Source organism: Monodon monoceros, unplaced genomic scaffold, assembly GCF_005190385.1.
Source record: "Monodon monoceros isolate NGI ecotype Baffin Bay Population unplaced genomic scaffold, NGI_Narwhal_1 Super_Scaffold_22, whole genome shotgun sequence".
Lineage (NCBI taxonomy): Eukaryota > Metazoa > Chordata > Mammalia > Artiodactyla > Monodontidae > Monodon > Monodon monoceros.
This window is the reverse complement of record NW_021703779.1, coordinates 366,509-388,594: the sequence shown is the minus strand read 5'-3', so window position 1 is coordinate 388,594 and position 22,086 is coordinate 366,509. Positions and strand designations below refer to the sequence as shown.

General features: G+C 43.1%; 1 long non-coding RNA gene across 1 annotated transcript in view; it reads left to right on the top strand.

The window, feature by feature from the left end:
• LOC114905632 overlaps positions 1-21,884 on the top strand; it is a 38,498-nt gene extending 16,614 nt beyond the window's left edge. The window contains exon 4 of the long non-coding RNA XR_003796307.1: positions 21,507-21,884. This is a non-coding gene — a long non-coding RNA (uncharacterized LOC114905632). The remainder of the gene's footprint in view (positions 1-21,506) is intronic.
• The last annotated feature ends 202 nt before the right edge of the window (positions 21,885-22,086 follow it).

The following is a 22,086-nucleotide window of genomic DNA, read 5'->3' as shown; positions in this document are numbered from 1 at the left end:
CCATTTGGCTGTCAGAGTCCCTGGAATGTTCGGGAAAGGATGCTAAGTCAACACTCCACATGACTTAATTGGGTGTTTCCATGAAAGATATAATAAACCGTGCTTCTCTATACTGTCTGAAGATGGGTCACGTGGCAGGGTCTCTGTTGACAAAGGCCGCCAGGAAGTGACTCTCTCCTCCCCAGAGACACCATTTTCAAGCTGCTCTTTTCTGCTCAGTAAAGATTAAAAAGGAAGTGAAACCTTTTGCACTCTTCTGCACTGTTGTTTTTTGGTGTGTTTTTTTTTTTCAGACAGAGCAGGAACGCCTGCTCATACATTCTTCCAAGACTTGCTAAGAAAGGCTTGAAAATAGCAGGCAAAAAGTGTCTGTGTTTGCTGTCTGTTCTTTGGCTATGGAATAAAAACAAAAAAAAATGACATTGAATCTGGTGTTTGAAATGGCAGTGCTGTTGTGGCTATGATGACTGGCTTGACAAGCCCACAGTATTCTAGAAGCATGAGCCTGTCCCAGGAGCCAGCTCAGCTGTTTCTCAAGAATGAGACGGACTGGGGCCCTGCAGCAGTGTTTCCTCTTGCCGACCTTTCAGCCGCTGGGCAGAAACACATGCAAATAAAAATCAAGAACCCCAGAGAGCAAGCAAATCATTTCCAGACAGGCTGATAATGAACTTCAAGCCTTCAGCTCCAGTATCACTGATTGAAATGCATTTGTTTTAGCTCTTTAATAGAATATGAGGTTAAATACACAAACCTACGTTTTTAGAATTCTCTCTTGGATTCATACCAGCGTGCGATTTTTTTTTTTTTTTTTTAAAGACAACATAAAATAGAGTGACTTTTTAAAAATCTAGCTTTTACGTCTTAATAAAGCTGGGGGGGAACATCTAGCATAGCACGAGAAAATAGAAAATGCTTTCAGATTTCCTCTCCCTGATTTTGAAGGTTTTCTTTTTTCCTTTATTAATAAACCTTAAAGATTTAAAAATGTAAGCCAGGTGTGAGCTCTGAGGGAGAAGGTGCATTTTATTCACCTTTGTGTCCCAGACAACCAGAGATGGTGGGGTTGGTGTTTGTTGAACTCAGGAATCTTCTCCCTCCCATAACAGGGATAAGTCCCTTTTATAACTGTGAGTCTGCAGGAATCTGAGACCCAGAGTAGAGAATCTCTGCTTATTTTTCTAATCTATCTAATCTGTCCTTCGAATTCTTCTATTTTGGATAACGTTAGATTTGAATCACGAGTTCCTGGGTCCGTAGTACTGTTTGTACTCCTGAGATTACACTGAGAAGTTTACTAGACCGTGCATCTCTAGAGCCTTCCTTTTCCTTTTTTCCATGTGTCTGGGGATGTAGTGAGAAAATCTGCCTTCAGCTACCTCAGTGGTTTGGCAGCCCTGACTTCCTGTTCATCATTTGCATTTCTATGGCCTTTAAGCTAAACGTTTCAAAAATGTAACGATCATTTCATTAAACTGTACTTCTCTGTCTCTGGAATGAATATGACAATGTTTGGGTCATTTCAGAACCGGAAAATTAAGGCCCCAAAGTTGCAAAGATTTTTCTCTCTTGTCATTGTGCGTATATATGCAGTATATGAATAAATCGTTTAGTACTGTAAAAAAGTTTCAGATTTTTTTCCCTTTGGGTTGGAAACAAAAGCCCTTTTCAGAGACTTCGATGATTCTTCCTCCAAACCTTAGCCTTATTCACACATTCTGCTAACCAAACCGTCCTTATAAAACCAGTAGAACCCTCTACCTTTGGGATGGGGGGGACCACAAAGAAATTAGCTGAAGCATTCAAATTCTCCTTTTCTGGGACTTTCATCCTCATTCTCCTCTATGACAATCCCTTGATCTCTCCTTGTCCATATATATTTTTCATTTATATTGATATATTTCATTTCTATTTTCCATTTATATTGCTCTATCAGCAGTTCTGTACTTCTTTAAAAAAGCGACCCCTTTTTGGTATCCTCAAATTTTTGTGGCCTACCGTAAGATACTATGATTATTTTTACAGTTTTGAAACTTATTTAAAAAGAATCTTCTAGCTAGGGCATTGCATTCTTTTGAGTGGGAAAATACATATTTGATATTGAATCTCTCAGTCCCTGTTATAACTGTGAGCCTGCAGGAATCTGAGACCCCTAGTAGAGAATCTCTGCTTGTTTTCACTCAGCCACTTGGATGCTTCCCCGCCTTGTTTTCTAATTGCTTCTCAGCATCTCATTTCAGGGGGTGGGAATTAAGCCGTCTTTTCCTCTCACAGGCAGAGACCAGCTGTTCACGCATTGCTTGGTTCATCCTCTTGATCAACTTCTGCCTGGGAAGAGTCACTGCACTGACCCTTCAAACACATCTCTGGTTGCTGCAACTAATTTTATGTTTTAGTACAAAGTAAAGGACCACTGACCTCCATCTAGTAAGAATCTGACCAAATGTTCGTGAATTAACAGTTTCCATCTTTGCAGACTTTGGCCTTTGAAGCTTGTTTGGCTTTCTTTTCTTACTGTTGCAGAGTCTTTCAGTTTTCTTATGAGCATAAAGGTTGCAGAGACCTATTCCCTCCTGAAAGTACCATCAGGGCTCCTTGGCTGGGTGGATGAAGGGTCCAGGCCTGACCCGTGGGCTGCTGGAATAGTCATGTGAAAAAAAAAAAAAAAAAGGCCCCATCAACCACTTTTTCCACCTGTTCTTTAGTCTCGCTTGAAAATCGTTTGTTTCTAATGTCTTTTCATCACAGTTTTTACAGTCATCTTGTCAACAAGTTATCCTAAAAAGTGTTGAAAAGGCCCCATCCATTCTCAGCACAGAAGCTCCCCTTTGGATTCCTTTGTGACTGTTATTTGGCTCTTAACATGTGGCTGGTATGAACTTGTTTGGAAAATCCCGACCCACTAGAGTCACCGAGGCCTTCCTCATGGGATGGCTTCTAGGGACTTCTTCATCTAATTGGCAATGACCCCAGAACCTTACCTCTACCAAGAAAATGTCCCAGTTAACTCAGCTCCCAAGGCTCCTCAGTACTTCTCTAGGTTGCTTGATGTTGAACGTAAGTCACCTGAACTGTGGTTGCATAGAGTTGGTTGGGAGTCACACAGATCTCTCTGTATAAGGACTACTAAGAACTCCTCACTGGGTCTAGATCCTGGCTCATGTTGCCTTCTTTAAAAATAGGTAGAGATGCTCTTTCATATTAAGTAGTGTGTGGGGACTTGCCATTGGCTTCAAGGTTTTTTTATTATTGCATGGTTCTCTGATCTTGTTGGGGAACAGGAGACCAAATAGATCTAGATTAGGGCACCCAACTGCAGCCAAGATGTATGGGTCTGCTCTTGGCTTCTAATTCGCCATGTGACTTTGGGCGGGTCCCTCTCTCTGGCTTTGAGTTTCTCATTTGTAGAACGATGGAATTGGATCAGGGTCTTTCCACCTCTAAAGGTCTGTGATTCATAGGCGAGCCACAGCATCATGGGTTCCAGCACAGCACCCCACAGCCTTCTCGCTCACCCTTCCTGGCACACACGCACATCTCCCTGTAGGACTCCCTGGTTTTTAAAGAAGGGCAAATGGAAAAGGAGACCTGAAACCCACATAGTTTCAGTTCTGACTTAGCGAGTTTTGAATTTAAATGCTTTCGCATATGAAACAGTGAGTGGGCAGAAGAATCCTACAAAAAGAGCGCCCTGAGGTTGGATGAGCAATGCACAACTCCTTTCTTTGGTGGTTCTCTTTTGGAACAAAACACATCATTGCTCAAAGCCAGAAGAGAAAAAATAAGAATAAGCGGAGGCATTGTTGAACAAAGAGAAATAGAACATGGTGGCCTGTGTATCCACGTAGGCTCTTGGCAAACCTACCTACTTCTATTTTTTTTTTTTTTTGCTTTGTCATATTCCCTTTCTTTTTGTACCTTTTTTTAAAAATTGAATTGTAGATGATTTACAGTGTTGTGTTAGTTTCAAGTGTACAGCAAAGTGATTCAATTATACATATGTACATATATATATTCTCTTTCAGATTCTTTTCCCTTATAGGTTATTATAAAATATTGAGTGTAGTTCCCTGTGCTATCCAGTAGGTCCTTGTTGGTTACCTATTTTATATATAGTAGTGTGTATCTGTTAATCCCAAACTCCTAATTTACCCCTTCCCACCTTTCCCCTTTGGTAACTATAAGTTTGTTCTCTATGTCTGTGGGTCTATTTCTGTTTTGTATATAAGTTCATTTGTATCATTTTATTTTAGATTCCACATATAAGTAATATCATATGATATTTGTCTTTGTCTGGCTTACTTCACTTAGTATGATCATCTCTAGGTCCATCCATGTTGCTGCAAATGGCATTATTTCATTCTTTTTTATGGCTGAGTAATATTCTATTGTATATATGTACCACATCTTCTTTATCCATTCACCTGTTGGTGGACATTTACAACCTACCTACTTCTAATGCTGCCACATCTGCCTGTATCAGGATGAGTTCTGGGCCTCAAGATTTGAAAACACAAAACAAAATAAACAAATTAAAAAAAAAAAGTGCTAAAAGGGAAAACTGTCGGGACTGATGTTACACGCAATAGCATCTTCCAGGTAGCTCTGTGGGATGAGTAACACTTGAGTTGGGCAGTGTGACAATGCTGGGACCAAGAATGGTGGACGATGGTGCATCACCATTGCTTCCTACAGATTCCGACCAAGGCAGAGATCCCTGTCATTAAGGGGTGTGAGTACACGGCCTGCAAATAGTATGTTTGGCAACTTTTAAATTCATTTGAGTCCAGACCGACAAATGTGTTCTAGGCAAGTGATTGTCTGCATGATTTTCCACAGGATTTTGTCACACCAGCCCGTAAATGAAATACAAAAACCGATCAGGGAATGAGGGAGGTCTGAAATGTACTTGGGAGTGTGAAGAGAAGATGGAGGGGGAATGCTAAGGGTTTAAACAGGAAGAACTAATGAGGAAAACATATGACTCTACTACAGGGGAATTTTTCCTCTTTTAGCCATTCCTGACTTTCCATAGTAGTCACCATTCATCTCAAGCTAGTCCTCTGATATTTTTGCATCCTAGAAAAATGAAGAGTCTATAAAAGACAACATCTTGTAGGCCTGGTGTGTTTGTAACTGCCTTTTTGAAAGATGTTACTGATCTGCCCATGAGTGCCTTTCCAAGCTTTCATTGGATTTTTCGTGGGAAGGGAAAATTAGTTTTCCTTTTGAAATACTGGACCCCAAGGAGAAGACCTCTTTTTCTGTGAGCGATGAATAAGGAGAGCGGATATGATGTATTCAACAGTTTTTTTTTTAATTGAAGTGTGATTTACAATGAAGTGATTTACAGTGTTGAAGTGTGATTTACAATGTTGTGTTAGTTTCAGGTGTACAGCAAAGTGATTCAGTTTTAAATACATATCTATATAGATATATAGATATACACATATGTATATTCTTTTTCAGATTCTTTTGTCTTATAGGTTATTACAAAATATTGAGTAGAGTTCCCTGTGCTATACAGAAGTCCTTGTTGTTTATGTCTTTTATATGTAGTAGTGTATATATGTTAATCCCAAACTCCTGATTTTCCCCTCCCCCCTTCCCCTTTGGTAACCATAATTTTGTTTTCTACATCTGTGGGTCTCTTTCTGTTTTGTATATAAGTTCATTTGCATCATTTTTTTAGATTCCACATATAAGCGATATCATATGATATTTGTCTTTGTCTGACTTACTTCACTCAGTATGATCATCTCTAGGTCTAACCATGTTGCTGCGAACGGCATTATTTCATTCTTTTTTATGGCTGAGTAATATTCCATTGTGTATATGTACCACATATTTATCCATTCATCTGTCAATGGACACTTAGGTTGCTTCCATGTCCTGGCTATTGTAAATAGTGCTGCAGTGAACATAGGGGTGCATGTATCCTTTTGAATTATGGTTTTCTTTTGATATATGGCCAGGAGTGGGATTGCTGGATCATAACGGTAACTCTATTTTTAGTTTTTTTTTTTTTTTCGGTACGTGGGCCTCTCACTGTTGTGGCCTCTCGCGTTGCAGAGCACAGGCTCCGGACGCGCAGGCTCAGTGGCCATGGCTCACGGGCCTAGCCACTCCGTGGCATGTGGGATCTTCCCACACCGGGGCATGAACCCGTGTCCCTTGCATCGGCAGGCGGACTCTCAACCACTGTGCCGCCAGGGAAGCCCTATTTTTAGTTTTTTAAGGAACCTCCATACTGTTTTCTATAGTGGCTGCACCAATTTACATTCCCACCAACAGTGTAGGAGGGTTCCCTTTTCTCTACACCCTCTCCAGCATTTATTATTTGTAGACTTTTTGATGATGGCCATTCTGACTGGTGTGTTCAACGAAGTTTTAAAACATCGTCAGTTTTGCAAAGGTACCTAAAGAAAACATGACATACAGATTTGTGAGTAAGGGTTCAAGGGAAGTCAGACCTTATGCAGAAAGTAACATAATGTGATGGTGTGCAGGGATGAATGAAGAGATGTAGCTAGAGAATCATGAAATAAGAACTGAAAGTAAAGTTGGTTTTTCTCTTGGGCTTAGAAAGTTTGGGGAACCATTTAATAACAAATATTCATGATTCTTCTTGGGGCGTTAGAGATGGGAAAGGTTGATTCCTACAGCTTGCTGTATGCTTGGGGCTTTTCCAACTTTTGGAGTTAAACAGCGACTAAAATACAGAGTTCCTGCCTCAAGGGAGCTTGCATTCTAGCAAGGAGACACTGACCGCCCCCCTCCCCGAAAAAAAAAGGAATATATAATATGTCAGGCATGTTGATAAATGCTTTGGAGAAAAGTAAAATAATGTGAAGGAGATGGAGAGAGAATGGGAGCGTGGGGATCCATGCTACTTTATTAGACACATTATGATTGTAAGAATCATTAAGTCTAGTCACCATTCTACCTCTGCACAGATGAAGAAACGGGGGCACTGAGAGATGGCCCAAGGGCCCCCAGCTGGCTATGCCCCCTGGGAATAAGACCCAATTCTTGTGACCCAAGACCAATGCTCTTCCCTTTTGCCTCCATCCTCGGCTTGCCCCCAGTTGGAAATGAGCTGCTGCCATCCGATTTTGAAGTCTATCATTTCTTCCCTTTGCGATCAGTTTGTATTGATTTTCTTACGAGTACAAAATAAATTGTTCAACACTATTTCTGTACCAACTTGTGCCAGCAGTAATGGTACCTAAGATGTAGAAAGGGTTAATTTACCAGTTGGTGACTTCGGAGTGGTCTAGAGTTGACCTCATCAACTCTGTGGTCCTTAAGCACTCAGGACACTTCCTACTTTAATGTGCACGAGAGTCAGCTGGGAATCTTGTGAAAATGCAGGTCCCGATTCAAGATGTCTGGCTGGGGACCGAGATTCTGCATTTCCAACAAGCATTCTGGTGACGCTCATATTACTGGTCCATGGACCACACTTGAGTAGCGAGGGTCTAGGCGCCTCTGCTCCACTTTGCTCAGCACAACTGCAAGAGAAACCTCAGAGTCAAAGCTGGCATTTCCTTTCTTCCCTTCCCTATTGCCCTACTCCCCTCCTTTGGAAGAATCCAGCTTAAAAAAAGAAAACGTTATGAAACACCAGTGCGAAGCCTGAATTACAGTGTTAGGCACGTAATTATCTGGGCGAAAAACAGATGTTTCAGACTCGGGGTTAGCTCAGCCCGCTGCCGGGGCCACATGGTAAAGTCGCTTGATAGAAGAGCCAACCAAGGCCACACAGTTTATGCCAAGAGAAAAAGGGGTGCATGTGTCTGAAACTCGGGGAGGGGAGAAGTGAGTAAGGGTTACCGTTGCATAAATAATATAGGAAGCGTCTCCCCGCCAGACTGCAAGCTGAGACTCTTGCGTGCTAATCTCGGGTGCAAGGGTGACGCGGTCCGCGTCTGCAAATGAAAGCTTGCATCCTTGGCTGGGAAATAATAATAGGAAAAAGCCTGCCCCATGCTGGAGCTTTTCCTCTGTGAGGGGCTGCCGCTATCCACTGTTAAGATCCTTTGATTGAGCCATCCTGAAGGAAGGCGCAAGCGTGAACCGGGACTTGATTTGGGAAAGGTGGCAGAAACAGTCTGTAGAGAGCAGGATTCTTTATTTTTTTAATTAAAAAAAATTTTTTTAAACATCTTTATTGGAGTATAATTGCTTTATAATGTTGTGTTAGTTTCTGCTGTACATCAAAGTGAATCAGCTCTACATATACATATATCCCCATATCTCCTCCCGCTTGTGTCTCCCTCCCACCCTCCCTATCCCACCCCTCTAGGTGGTCACAAAGCACCGAGCTGATCTCCCTGTGCTATGCGGCTGCTTCCCACTAGCTATCTATTTTACGTTTGGTAGTGTATATATGTCCATGCTGCTGTCTCACTTTGTCACAGCTTACCCTTCCCCCTCCCCGCGTCCTCAAGTCCATTCTCTACGTCTGCGTCTTTATTCCTGTCCTGCTTCTAGGCTCATTGGAACGTTTTTTTTTTTTTTTAGATTCCATATATATGTGTTCTTCCATATGGTATTTGTTTTTCTCTTTCTGACTTATTTCACTCTGTATGACAGGCTCTAGGTCCGTCCACCTCACTACAAATAACTCAATTTCGTTCCTTTTTATGGCTGAGTAATATTCCATTGTATATATGTGCCACATCTTCTTTATCTATTCATCTGTCGGTGGACGCTTAGGTTGCTTCTGTGTCCTGGCTACCGTCAATAGTGCGAGAGCAGAATTCTTGCAAAACCCGCCTTCTGTGGCTCTTTACATTTGCACCTACTTGCTACCCGCCATGGCAAGTCTTTTGTCCACCACCTGGGCTGGCCCTGTGCGTATGAACGCGTGTTCTGGGGCCCCAGAGGGCAGCTCAGGAGGGAAAGGCCAGCCCCCGTCCCCCCACCGTGACCTGGCTGAGCTAGGGAGAACTAAGCCCCCAATTGCGAGCTCAGTTGCTTCTCAGAGGAAAATGGTGTAACAGTCATGATAAGAAAAAATTGAATTCACATCTCTAAGTGGGCAAAGGCTAAACAGTTCCCATTATTCTTGGGGAGGCAAAAGCAGTTCTGGCGCGCCTAGGGTTTCACAGCTTCGTGGGGCGTCATCTCAGTCTGAGACTTTGGGCCATTTAGTCTGTGTTCAGTAAGATCTGGCGGAGGTTGTGAGGATGGGGTGACGAGTGGGTGACAGACAGCTGACTTTGGATTTCTCGGCGTTTGCCAAAATCTCAGAGGCTACCTTACTCCTTCTATAGTTAAGACTGGTTTCGCTGGGATGATGATCGTTCCCCAGAGGACAGTTGGACTCTCCATGACACTCTCAGGAAGGACAAATGGAATGCTCTGAGTCCCCAGGAAATGGCCCGGAAGGTTGGACTTCATTCTGGGAATTTTCACTGGTCTCTTTTGTTTGAAGTTGAGCTAAAGGGGTGGCAAGTAGAGGTGCACTTCTCTTATCAGTTACTAGAATGTTTTCTACCAGCTGGATAAGCCACCCAGGGAAACAAAGGCTAGTTTCCTGGTCAATATCAGGTCCAGTCTGTGACAGCCTCCCAGCCTTGGGGAAGGGAATAGTGAAGGCAAACGCCCTTTTCTCTGTCACCAAATCTCGGTCCATTGCAGTGTCTCAAGGATGAGGCTGTGAGGCAACCCAGCTATCTCAGGCCTGGCTTTTCTGCGTGAGACTGTGATCTCGGCTTCGCAAATGCCAACTGTTTCTAGAGGGAGATTCTGGGAAGTCCAAGGAAAAAAAACCCTTTTAGTTCCAATGGCCCTTCTCACCATCACTTTGAATGGCTAAATCTTTTGTACTTTGAATTGTCCACATTTCCAGATGTGGCATATTGAGCGGACACCCACTGATAGGGCCATTCTATACCTCTACCCAGTGAGCCAGGCCCCAGGAGGGGGGTGAAGCAGGGAGGGGCCGGGAAAAGTTCAGTCCATTTTTCTTATTGTACCACTGATCTTACAATGTCGCCATGCCCTTAAAGCCAGTGAGCATACTTGTTTTTGTTTGAGTAAACTTTTTGCTCTGGGATTAAATTTGCAGAAAAGTTGCAAAGATAGTACAGAGAGTTCCCATATACCCCTCATCCAGCTTCCCCTAATGTTAACATTTGACATTTCCAACTGTTTGTCAAAACAAACTGATATTGGGGCAATGCTATTAACTAAACACCAGACTTTATGTGGGTTTCATCAGCTTTCCCATTAATGTGCTTTTTCTATCCCAGAAGTCAATCCAGGGTATAATATTGCATTTGGTAGCTTTTTTCTAGCAAACCTCCACTTGCACAAATGTAGCTGATCTTTCACCAGCCTCCCTGAGCACCCGTTCTGTGCAGGACCCTGGCTGGATTCTGAGAGGCAGAGATGAAATGTCCTCAGGCAGTGGCTGTCTGGCTGTCGAGGCTGATGTTCACATACCACCATGGGATGCTCACAACCAGTGTGCTTTGCAAACAGAGCCTCTGGGTTGCAGAGCAGAGGTATCGGTGAGGATAAATGTACTATGCGCCCGGGAACGTCAGAAGTCATGCCTAGCTAGCGAGTGGGCTGGGAGGGGGGTCTGGGAAGGTGATAAACAGGGCTCTGCCCAATTTGACTTCAGTAGGAAAAAGAAAATACTGCGGGGTGCTGAGCTAATCATTGCCCCGTTCTAAGCATCTATATTGCCAATGTCCTGGTCTCCAAAAACAATGAAACGAAGTACCCTAATACTGGGAGAATGTGTGTGTGTGTGTGTGTGTGTGTGTGTGTGTGTGTGTGTGTATGATTTCAAGCAGGGCTCATTAGGAAGAAACTCCACCAATCTTTCTTTTCTTTAGCTACATGGTAGCTGGTTGAACTATTTGATTTTATAGCAAAGAACTCACAAAAAAAGTGCCTTTATCCCCAGGCTGAAAGCACAAGAAAACACCCCAAAACCTGTACCATGTCAGCGCCCAGATAGAAAATCATTCAGTTTCAGTGTTGGTTATTCGTTTTGTTGGTGGGAATCATCTCCCCTCTTCTCTCACACTAGCAGTGCTGACTCTTATCCAGGCAGAGGCTTGACTAGTGGGGCGAGGACCCACTTCCTCCATTGAAACCAAATGACTGCAGGGAAGCGGGGCGGCTGACTGACACACGGCCTCAGTTTGGTCCCCAGAGATGATCCTCGGGTGTCTCAGGGAGAGAGACCCGACACTGTTGAAAGCAGTGCTCTGTCTCCAAAAGCAGGGTGTCCACTGATGTCAGAAGAAATTGCAGTGTTGAAAACCTGCGGGATTTCAGGTCGGGTTCAACCAAAGTGTTCCCAAGTTCTGCTTTCCATATTCAAAGCTTAACTTCTGTTCTCTCATGAGAATTTGCTTTCTTGATGTGGAGAGGCCAAGATGTAGCATCAACGCTCTGGTAGTCAGGTCTTCCACAAAAATTCTCAACGTGCACAGGCCACGAGCAACTCCAGACTTTAGTAGTAGAGGTGGGAGTGGGGTAGGGCTGTTGCCGAGGGCCAGGCAGGACTGGGAGGGCTGTCAGCATTCCAGCTGTTTAGCACCAGGACTCACTAGGCAGGTGGGCTTAACTTAAAGAGGAGAGAAAGGCGAGGCTCCAGAGTGGAGGTCGGGGGGTAGGGCAGGCCTCCCTGGGTGAGGCCCTGGAGGCTGAGGAGGCGGGGTAAAGTGTGCCTTTCACGGCTGATTGGAAGCCAGTGTGACTTCACTAGCTGAGTGAACCTGAATCTTTCTGAAGCTCAGACTTTTTTCAGCCATACATGAGAGCATTCTCATGTGCACTGTCTATTTTACGGGGCTCTAGTAAGAATTCAGAAAGCAGACGAATGTGCAGTAACTGTATTATTACCTGATACAATGAGTAATCGAGCGGCTATTGTTTTCACTACTTCATGTATCTTAAAAGAACACTTTTCCTGCTTTTGAATTCCTAGAAATATGGGGGTCTTGGCTCAGTGAAAAGAGAACTAACGTTATGCTACTAAGAAAAAAACATATAAAACAATATATATTGCCTGTTGTGGTAGAGAAAGTGATGGCTCTGCAAAGATGTCCATGTTCTAAACCCTGGAACCTGTGAACATGTTACGTGACAAGGCAAAGGGGAATTTAGGCTGCAGGTGGAATTAAGATTGCTAATCAGATGAACTTAAAAATGACCTGATGATCCTGGAGTGCTTGGGGGTGCCTGATGTAATCACAAGGGTCCTCAAAAGTGAAGAAGGAAGATGTGACTATGGAAGAGAGAACCAGAGAGGTGGCAGCATGAAAAGGACTTGGCCTGGCAGGGTCAGCTTTGAAGACGGAGGAAGGGGGTCGTGAGCGAAGGAACGCAGGCAGCTTTAGAAGGTGGAAGAGGCAAGGAAGTGGGTTCTCACGGAGAGCCTCCAGAATGTAGCATAACGTGGCCAGCACCTTGATCTTAGCCCAGTGAGATCCCTGCCAGACTTCTGATCTATAGAACTGTGTGATGAAAAATTTGTGTTATTTTAAGCCACTAAGTTTGTGGTCATCTGTTACAGCAGCGATAGAAATCGAATGCACCTATATAGAAATGCTGGAACAATGGCACATTCTTGGATATAGGAAAGAAATGTTTATTAGCTGAACGCTTTTTCAGGAACCTCTTTCCTTCTTCTCGTGTATAATCACCGACACATTAGTATTTTTCCCCTGTTTGCCTGGCATGAATTGTGAGCTTGAACAGCTATTTACAGAGCTCTTTTTACACTTTCTATTATGTTTGCAGAGATTTATATACAAAATACAGGGAAGCCTGGTTCAGCTTCCCTGGCTTGATTTTGAACAGGGAGTGCCAGGGGTAAATTAAAAGGGAAATTCCAACTCAAGGGCAAGGTGATGTTGATAAAGTCCTACTCAAAATATTTACAGAAGAAAGATGGGTACGGTCAAGTGGGCTTTTTCTCTATGATGTCAAGCTTTCCGTGGGAACAATGCAGATAATATTGCTTGTCCCTTTGCTTACTTATAACCTAAAAGGAGGGAGGGGTAAATGACAGAAGCCTGATTCATACTGTTGGACCCCTAAAGGAGCTCAGAAAGGGAGAGGAAAATCTAAACTCCTAAGTCAACATCTATAAAAGGATTTGGGACTGAGGATGAGGAAGTTCTGAGGCCTGCTAAAAGGGAAGGAAGGGCTTTATTTACTGGCCATGGACTGTACTTCCTGTTGTGACGCTAACGCTGTTTCATAACAGCTGGGAGGCTGCAGTACCTTGTGGGACAATGTGGAAGCAGCACTCTTGGTTCCTCCACGTTACACAAGTGAATGACCTCTACAGTGCAGTGACACAGATGTAGGGAAAAGAACGGGACACTTGCACTGGCTCTTGCAGACACGATCAAGCTTTTATTTTAATTGCAGAAATATTTTTTATATATACCGTGATCGAATATGCAGCATCTCCTGTGTTCTTACGAATGCTCTTTGCTTGTCTGGGGATTCAAAGGGCTGAAAGGGATAAGCACCCAGCGGGGCGGCCCTGTGGCATGTTATGAGTTGTCACTACACAGCCAGGAGCTACAAAAGCCAGTGTGGTCCGTGAAAGAAGGAATTAAGTTTATGTCTTTCTTATCATATAACTCTGTCGCAAACGCCATGAAAATCGTTTTTGCAGATTTGCTTGGCAGGTCAGCCAAGGAATTGGGAAACAACATTTCAAGCCTGATGGGAGACATTTTCACCTGCCTGTATTGTATCCTTCTGAGGATGAGGGGTACTGTGGTTAGGTTTGCACATGCAAAATGCAGTGACAAACCAGAGAGACTTCCTGGATATCTCATTGGATGAATACTCCAAAATTTAGATTTTTTTCAGCAAAAGGATCTTTCAGGTTAGAGGATAGAGGTGGGGCTCTGTCATCACACAGCGTGGTGTCAAATTCGGGTTGGACCACTTACTAGCTGTGTGACCTTGACTAAATTAATTCACATCTCTGTGCCTCAGTTTTCTCATCTTGAATGAGAGGAGTAGTACAATGTATGCCCACGTGGTCATTGTGAAAATTAAGGAAGGCAGTATATGAGGCCAGTAGAACGGTGCCTGGTGCTATAAACTGCTTAACCAGTGGTAACTATTTTGCTTAGACAATATGGATATATATTCACGATGGCAGAATAAAAGGTACGAAAACAGTAAGTTACTACAGGGAAGGAAAGCACTGGAAGCCTTGGAAGCGGTGCACATCACCATGACACACAGTACCATTTGTATCCGTGTTCAAGGCTCTGCACACTCTCCGCCCAGCATCTTTTCCAGTCTGCTTCCCCGCGATCATCCTTCAGAAAGCTTCTGCACCAGCCACCCTGGTCTCCAGGACTGGCCCATCTGCTTTCCTGAACTCAGACATTTTCCCCCCTCATATCCATACCTCTGCCCATCAATTCTACTGAGAGTTCCTCTCTTTCCCTTTGAACTCTCCCTCCTTTGAGCTGACACAACTAAAAGTCAAAAGGCTTTTTAAACAAAATTATTTGAAGGGACTTCAGATGTCTTGCTCACGTTATACATTTAAAAATCTAGACCACCGAGCTTCAGTGCACATCCCAAGCTGAGGTGTCAGCTCAGCCGTTTCACGAGGAACTCTGGTCTGAAGGGCTGGGGGCAAGGCCTGTGCACGGGGCCTGCTATGAGCAAGTGAAACAGACTAAGCACAAAGGGAAAAAAGGTGGATGGGCTAGACCTGAAGTGAGATGGCCAGATTTATGTCCTTTCCAGATGAAATGTGGATCCTCTCGCAACAGGAGCCGTGGGGCTGACAGGGTCTTGGTGCTCCAGCCGGGTGTCAGGCCTGTGCCTCTGAGGTGGGAGAGCCAAGTTCAGGACACTGGTCCACCAGAGACCTCACGGCTCCACGTAATATCAAATGGCGAAAGCTCTCGCAGAGATGTCCGTCTCAATGCGAACACCCAGCTCCACTTAACGACCAGCAAGCTCCAGTGCTGGACACTCCATGCCAAACAACTAGTAAGAGAGGAGCACAACCCCACCCATTAGCAGAGAGGCTGCCTAAAGTCATACTAAGTTCACAGACACCCCAAAACACACCACTGGACACAGTCCTGCCCACCAGAAAGACCAGATCCAGCCTTATCCACTAGAACACAGGCACCAGTCCCCTCCACCAGGAAGGCTACACAACCCACTGAACCAACCTCACCCACTGGGGGCCGACACCAAAAGCAACAGGAACTACAAACCTACAGCCTGCGAAAAGGAGACCCCAAACACAGTAAGTTAACCAAAATGAGAGAACAGAGAAATACACAGCAGATGAAGGAGCAAAGTAAAAACCCACCAGACCAAACAAATGCAGAGGAAATAGGCAGTCCGCCTGAAAAAGAATTCAGAGTAATGATAGTAAAGATGATCCAAAATCTTGGAAATAGAATGGAGAAAATACAAGAAATGTTTAACAAGGACCTAGAAGAACCAAAGAGCAAACAAACAATGATGAACAGAACAATAAATGAAATTAAAAATTCTCTAGAAGGAATCAATAGCAGAATAACTGAGGCAGAAGAACGGATAAATGACCTGGGAGATAAAATAGTGGAAATAACTACTGCAGAGCAGAATAAAGAAAAAAGAATGAAAAGAGGACAGTCTTTTTAAAGAAAAAAGAATGAAAAGAGGATAGTCTTTTTAAAGAAAAAAGAAGAATTGAGGACAGTCTCAGAGACCTCTGGGACAACATTAAACACACCAACCTTCGAATTATAGGGGTCTCAGAAGAAGAAGAGAAAAACAAAGGGACTGAGAAAAGATTTGAAGAGATTATAGTTGAAAACTTCCCTAATGTGGGAAAGGAAATAGTCAATCAAGTCCAGGAAGTGCAGAGAGTCCCGTACAGGATAAATCCAAGGAGAAACATTCCAAGACACGTATTAATCAAACTATCAAAAATTAAATACAAAGAAAAAATACCAAAAGCACAAGGGAAAAGCAACAAATAACATACAAGGGAATCCCCATAAGATTTACAGCTGATCTCTCAGCAGAAACTCTGCAAGCCAGAAGGGAGTGGCAGGACATACTTAAAGCGATGAAAGGGAAAAACCTACAACCAAGATAGCTATCCAGCAAGGATCTCATTCAGATTCGATGGAGAAATTAAAACCTTTACAGACAAGCAAAAGCTAAGAGAATTCAGCACCACCAAACCAGCTTTACAGCAAATGCTAAAGGAACTTCTCTAGTCAGGAAACACAAGACAAAGAAAAGACCTACAATAACAAACCCAGAACAACTAAGAAAATGGTAATAGGAACATACATATTGATAACTACCTTACACGTGAATGGATTAAATGCTCCAACCAAAAGACACAGGCTCGCTGAATGGATACAAAAACAAGACCCGTATTTATGCCATCTTCAACAGACCCACTTCAGACCTAGGGACACATACAGACTGAAAGTGAGGGGATGGAAAAAGATATTCCATGCAAATGGAAATCAAAAGAAAGCTGGAGTAGCAATTCTCATATCGGATAAAATCGACTTTAAAATAAAGACTATTAGAAGAGACAAAGAAGGACACTACATAATGATCAAGGGATCAATCCAAGAAGAAAATATAATACTTGTAAATATGTATGCACCCAACATAGGAGCACCTCAATACATAAGGCAAATGCTAACAGTCATAAAGGGGAAATTGACAGTAACACAATCATAGTAGGGGACGTTAACACCCCACTTTCACCAATGGACAGATCATCCAAAATGAAAATAAATAAGGAAACACAAGCTTTAAATGATACATTAAACAAGATGGACTTAACTGATATTTATAGGACATTCCATCCAAAAACAGCAGAATACACATTCTTCTCAAGTGCTCATGGAACATTCTCCAGGATAGATCATATCTTGGGTCACAAATCAAGCCTTGGTAAATTTAAGAAAATTGAAATCATATCAACTGTCTTTTCTGACCACAGCGCTATGAGACTAGGTATCAATTACAGAAAAAAAAAAAGCTGTAAAAAATACAAATACATGGAGGCTAAACAATACATTACTAAATAACCAAGAGATCACTGAAGAAATCAAAGAGGAAATCAAAAAATACCTAGAAACAAATGGCAGTGAAAACACGACAACCCAAAACCTATGGAATGCAGCAAAAGCAGTTCTGAGGGAAGTTCATAGCAATACAATCCTACCTCAAGAAACAAGGAACATCTCAAATAAACAACCTAACCTACACCTAAAGCAATTAGAGAAAGAAGAACAAAAAATCCCCAAAGTTAGCAGAAGGAAAGAAATCATAAAGATCAGATCAGAAATAAATGAAAAACAAGTGAAGGAAATGATCGCAAAGATAAATAAAACTAAAAGCTGGTTCTTTGAGAAGATAAACAAAATTGATAAACCATTAGCCAGACTCATCAAGAAAAAAAAGGAGAAGACTCAAATCAATAGAATTAGAAATGAAAAAGGAGAAGTAACAACTGACACTGCAGAAATACAAAGGATCATGAGAGATTACTACAAGCAACTCTATGCCAATAAAATGGACAACCTGGAAGAAATGGACAAATTCGTAGAAAAACGCAACCTTCTGAGACTGAACCAGGAAGAAATAGAAGATATAAACAGACCAGTCACAAGCACTGAAATTGAGACTGTGATGAAAAATCTTCCAACAAACAAAAGCCCAGGACCAGATGGCTTCACAGGCGAATTCTGTCAAACATTTAGAGAAGAGCTTACACCTCTCCTTCTCAAACTCTTCCAAAATATAGCAGAGGGAGGAACCCTCCCAAACTCATTCTACAAGGCCACCATCACCCTGATACCAAAACCAGACAAAGACGTCACAAGAAAACTACAGGCCAATATCACTGATGAACATAGATGCAAAAATCCTCAACAAAATACTAGCAAACAGAATCCAACAGCACATTAAAAGGATCGTACACCATGATCAAGTGGGGTTTATCCCAGGAATGCAAGGATTCTTCAATAGATGCAAATCAATCAATGTGATACACCAAATTAACAAATTGAAGGATAAAAACCATATGATCATCTCAATAGATGCAGAAAAAGCTTTTGACAGGGCTTCCCTGGTGGCACATTGGTTGAGAGTCTGCCTGCCGATGCAGGGGACACGGATTCGTGCCCTGGTCCGGGAAGATCCCACATGCCGTGGAGCGGCTGGGCCCGTGAGCCATGGCCGCTGAGCCTGCACGCCCAGAGCCTGTGCTCCGCAAAGGGAGAGGCCACAACAGTGAGAGGCCCGCGTATCGCAAAAAAAAAAAAAAAAAAGAAAAAAGGTTCTGAAGAACCTAAGGGCAGGACAGGAATAAAGACGCAGACGTAGAGAATGGAGTTGAGGACACGGGGAGGGGGAAGGGTAAGCTGGGACAAAGTGAGAGAGTGGCATGGACATATATACACTACCAAATGTAAAATAGATAGCTAGTGGGAAGCAGCCGCATAGCACAGGGAGATCAGCTCGGTGCTTTGTGACCGACTAGAGGGGTGGGATAGGGAGGGTGGGAGGGAGACGCAAGAGGGAGGGGATATGGGGATATATGTATACATATAGCTGATTCACTTTGTTATACAGCAGAAACTAATACAACATTGTAAAGCCATTATACTCCAATAAAGATGTTAAATTAAAAAAAAATCTGGACCAAAAAAGTTGCATGGTTGGCAATTTCTACCTCCATACTTGGAAGATACGGCCTATGGACAAAATCCCAGGTTTTCAACTCCCTTAACAGCGGGCCGTACAAAATACTGAGGGGACCACTCTCCTCGCAATCGAAGTCTGCCCTGCTAGCTTCTTTACTCTGTAAACTTCAGGATTTGGTTTCTTATTTCTCTTTTGGAATCTAAGTGCTCCAGGGCAGGCATCAGATGTAAGCCTTGTATTCCCAAGGATATCTTTCAAAGTTCAGATCCTTGAAAATGTTGAGAATCTTTATGAGAAGTCCTTCTTGACACTTGCATTGATTCAGCGATGCGGTGGCTTATTCTCTTCCATTGCAAACGTCTGTAAGCGGTGGGCTCTTTTCCCCTCCCTGCAAAGTGCACCAATCTCGAGTGGCCCCTGACTATTGTGACCTCTGGCTCTTTTCATCACAGCAGGTGGCATTCTGGACTCTTCCCCCAGACTTTGGCTCCGTCACAAAGCCTTAGCGTTCTGCCCACTGACAACACTGGAAAGGAAACCGTAGGCTCGTTTTTCACGCTGGGATTCAGTGGATTAGGAAGTAAGAAAAGGCAAAAAGAGAACAGACCTGCTTTGTTCCCTTTAACCTCAGGTTTGGAGGCTTGCAGAATTGGGGGCAGGCTTTGGAGGCCAGCAAACTATACCATGTTGCGTCCTCTGTAGACTCCAGGGAACGTGGCTACCGAGTTCTTTTGGCAGGGAAATGTAGGACAGTTTCACCTTTGGGCATCTTGTCTCGGAAATGTAAGGAAGGCAGGATCCTCCTCTGGTGTGATGGGGTGCAGGGCCCAGCCAGGGGCAACTAGCACAGCATCTTCCCATGTCTCAATTACTTCTGGAGGAAGTTCATGCTGAAGACATAAGAGGTCCATTTGTTGAGGGAAAGTTCCCTCTATTGCCTCAATTAATTGCACATTATACTTGCCTTTCACAGACTGGAATTTAAACCTTCGGGGCCTTCTCTCTGATGCACGCTCATGGTAGAATTAAATATCACTCTTGTCACATCATTTATATTGACTGGTCTTTGACAGATTCCAGATACCTTGGGACTATTGTTCTGCCGTTGTCACCAGTGTCAAGGGGGAAAACCACAGCCAGGCCTTCTTGGAATGGCTCTCCACCGCCATTCATAGCCTTTCACCAGCTAAGTCAGGTCCCACTTCCCATCAGCTCAGAAATATTATTTCCTCATCCAAGCAAGATGGCAGAATAGAAGGACCTTGAGCTCATCTCTTCTCACGAGCACAACTAACTGCTGAAAAACCATTGATAAAACAAAATCACAGGTAACTGCTGAACAACCATTGACAAAAAAAGACTGGAACCTACCAAAAAACATCTACCACTAAAGACATAAAGAAGAAACCACAACGAGATGGTAGGAGGGGCACACTCACGATATAATCAGAAATATTATTTCCTCCCATCCCTTTAGAGAGAGAAAGTTGGACTCAATGGCAAACACCTATCAGTTCCAAAACCCTGTGCATCTCCTTTCTCTCGTGTGATGTGGTACAGGGAAAAGAGAGCTGGATTTGGCATCAGATTTGGGTCCCAGTGGCCGCGATCCTGCTTCCTGGCTGTGCGGAGTTAAGTGAGTTTATTTCTCCGAGGCTCAGTTTCCTCATCTCTAGAATGGGAATGATAAGGGCAGTCTCAAAGTGTTGTCGAGAGAGCGTTAACGAGGTCATGCAGGCACAGCATCTAGGATGTTGCCTGGCACACAGGGAGGACTGAATGCATTTAGCTATTATCATTATTATTACAGTATTAATAACATTAGTGTCTTTTATGGGATTTAAAATAAAGAGAACTGGTTGGGTGAATCCTTACAGTGTTATGTTAAAACACCAGGAAAGAGTAAATGCCGTTGTCTGCCATCAGTCCACCATCTTTCTCCTTCCATTTTGGGGCCCAAATTATATCCCATTGTTACCACATAATTCTGTTTTTTTTGGTCTGGTTTCCACCATATTTCACTTTGGTACATATTCCACAGAGTCTGACAAACGGCTGTATGCATGGTCGTGTGTTAGAAAATATATAGCATCTTGAATGGATCATTTTTTATTTAACCAACCTGTCTCCTATGCAAAATAATCAGGAGGACAGTTTCCACCACTCTGACCCTTTATCAGAGTGATCTGATGAGCCATCGAGGTGTGTTCACGCTGAGCCGCTCCCCCCAAGTTTTCCATTGACAGTACTGAGGAGAGCTTTCGGGGCTACACGGACAGGAACAAAGCCATTTGGGGGCTGCTGGGAGCTGGGCCTGAAGAGGCACAGAGGGATAGAGCAGAAAGAAGTAGGTCCTCCTTATTGGGCAACCATCACGGAGCCGACACTGGCCACACACACAGCCATCCTTCAGGCAGGAATTTTTGTCTTCCATTTTAATGAGGAAACTCAGATACGGAAAAATGAAGTAGCTGTCTCAGAGTCAAGTGAAGGAAGCATTGCTTGCTCAGAAAGTACGCTTCGTTTTCTGTATAACTCAGTCCTCTCTGAGCCGTCTCAGACCATTGGATGACAGCTTTCACTCATATTTTCGTCTCCCTCTAGCCTCCCTGGGTGGGTCAAAAAGTCATTCATAACATGCTTTCCAAGATGATAAGGCTTGAGGTAGGCTTTCAAATTCAAAGATTCATTTGAACAGAATGAAAATATGCCACCTGATGCCTTACCCAGTGCTTGGAGTCCATCTCCAATAAATCTCTTTCCGATGGAATCTCATTTTAAGAAATGTGCTTTTGCTTAATTCACAGTCAGTAAAGTCACCCCTCCGTCTCTGCTTCTGCTACTTGGAAGAATATTGGGCTGAGAAGTCAGACACAAATCCTTGGAGCGAATCCACTCAGAATTGCCCCACAAACGCAGACTTCCATGACGGCCAAACAAAAAAAGAAAAGGAATGAGAAACTCACTATCTTAAAGCCACCCACCGTAATTCCTCTCTGCTAAAAACTGGAGTACCATATAATTTCTGTTGAAAATTTTGTTATTTTTAAGACTGACATACAGAATGACATTGAGTTTAAAAGTTCTTTCTTTGCCTTTCTCTATTTTACCTCTAAACTGGTACAGAGATATTAGTATAAACTCTCTCTCTCCAATGAATGAATTGACTCAATAAAGTTGAGTTAACTACCTACTCTATATTGTCAATAATTACTTTGACTTTTTCCACACACTTTGGTCTTCGAATAACCTGTATTCGTTTCCCCCAGTGGGGCTCTTGGGGCTGACATAGCTCTTAATGGCCCGGTGAGGGTGTAGTTGATACGGTGTAGGTAAAAATGATCCATCTATTTCTGGTTTTCCCCTAAAAATAACTTACACTATGAC